General features: G+C 34.5%; 1 protein-coding gene across 1 annotated transcript in view; it reads left to right on the top strand.

Moving 5' to 3' along the window:
• Window positions 1-1026: 1026 nt before the first annotated feature.
• Window positions 1027-1744, top strand: part of LOC125672173 (synaptotagmin-17-like) — a 13054-nt gene continuing 12336 nt past the window's right edge. The window contains 1 exon segment of the mRNA XM_048908291.2: window positions 1027-1094. The gene's annotated coding sequence lies outside the window, so the exon portion shown is untranslated.

Raw genomic sequence — 1744 nt, 5'->3', positions numbered from 1 at the left:
TAAGTAGCTATATACAATAAATACAAATGAATGTAGTTTTGTTGAAAAAAGAATGTCACAACATCAACGCTCACTTTTAGTGGACCATGTTCGGAACAGAAGCTGGATTATACATGCATGTATGTATTGACCTAACAAATCGCGAATATCCACCAAATCACATCTCAACGAGATTTTCAAACCACATACGGGTTTGAATTTTTCACGATACAAAAAAGCCACCTCTACGTGTACTTCTGTCACCCTACCTCATTAATTGTTCCCCACGTTTTGCATAATGTGTCGTAATTTTGGTAAATACATGACAGTTTGATAAGAAGTTTCTGTTCTTGTTTCTCAAGGAAAATTGAGATTTATTGAATGATGGCAGATGGGTTGGTAATCGACTCAAATAACAAACAATGAAGCTTTAATTGAAATGTGTTTTTCAAACCATGATAATAGGTTACAAACTGTAGATTATACGCATTGTCAACAAGTGTGTTATTTCAAGGAAAATTAGAAATTGTGAAAGAAAACAACTGTCTATTGCTGCCGTTGTTATTCTGGTACATGTGTGAGTTATGGCCCTGTTTACAAACCCTTACATGTATTAATGGGGCTCCGCATGAGAACAAGAAGCAACCATTATCTAGGGCAAAGTATTTCCCATTACAAGTAAATGAATCATTTTTGATTGGTTCTAATATTGTTGTCGTTGATCAATGATCCCTATACTGTCAAATTAATTCCAAAACATCTTCGATAGACCCTTTAGACAATGTTTGATTACTGCTCTGTCAACAGCTTACGAATATTGGGTTTACAGAAAAACTGCGTCTTAAAGCAAAATCTCGAAACTCGGGGAAAATCATAAGAATTTTTGTCTCCGATATCGGACGTTGCTAACAATTTTATGGGAAAATATAGAGATCCAATACATTGCGAGGAGATTCATAGAAAATCGTCCGTTGTTGCCTAGCAACGCCTGGTTAAAATCAATCAGAGGCTGGCATTGGCTTTGAGTTCTTTGTCGTCTGAGGTATGTAAAATGACGTGCTGAACGACAGTTCTGCAAAGTACTAGTCGTCATTCGCAGAAGACACCAGCACTCGGTGAGTATAAACAAATGTCAATTCTTTTAATTCTTCTAAGTCTTTTTAATGATAAAATGAAAATGAAATTCGATTTATACATGTGACATTCGGAAGTGCGACAGATTCCAAAGTCAGCTTTTTGTCCCCTTAAAATGTATTTCGATAAAAAAGTATATCGTAAATTATATTTTTTTCTTCTAAAATTGGAAATGAAAATCCTAGTAGACTGTGTTTTTAACCTTGAACGTTGATGATAACGTCGATGTCGCCAAAAAATCTATATATTTAGGACTACTAGTATTTCTTTCTTTTACGAAAAGTCTACATTTCGTTTTCCCTTATCTAACGTTACTCTAAAAAGGAAGAGGATTTCTAGGAAATGGGGTGTTTCAATGATAATTTCAAATTACTGTAAAGAAGCGTGTGTTCGTTTTTCTCATTTGCTGAGGCGATAGTGCGCAATGTTGTGCTAATAAATTTTCATAACGCGCTTTATTCAACTTGTTTACAACTTTGCGTAATATCAGCACATACAAGACTGAAACAAAAGTCTTGAAGTGACACGATTTTTTTTTTAAAAATTGTAGCGTCACAATAAAGCGATACGATTTAATTTGACGTATTGATCCAGCGAAGCGAATCAAATACATATTCTGAATTTCAGTTAA

This window comes from Ostrea edulis, chromosome 4, assembly GCF_947568905.1.
Source record: "Ostrea edulis chromosome 4, xbOstEdul1.1, whole genome shotgun sequence".
Lineage (NCBI taxonomy): Eukaryota > Metazoa > Mollusca > Bivalvia > Ostreida > Ostreidae > Ostrea > Ostrea edulis.
The sequence above is the reverse complement of the archived record's forward strand: the minus strand, read 5'-3'. Positions and strand labels throughout refer to the sequence as shown.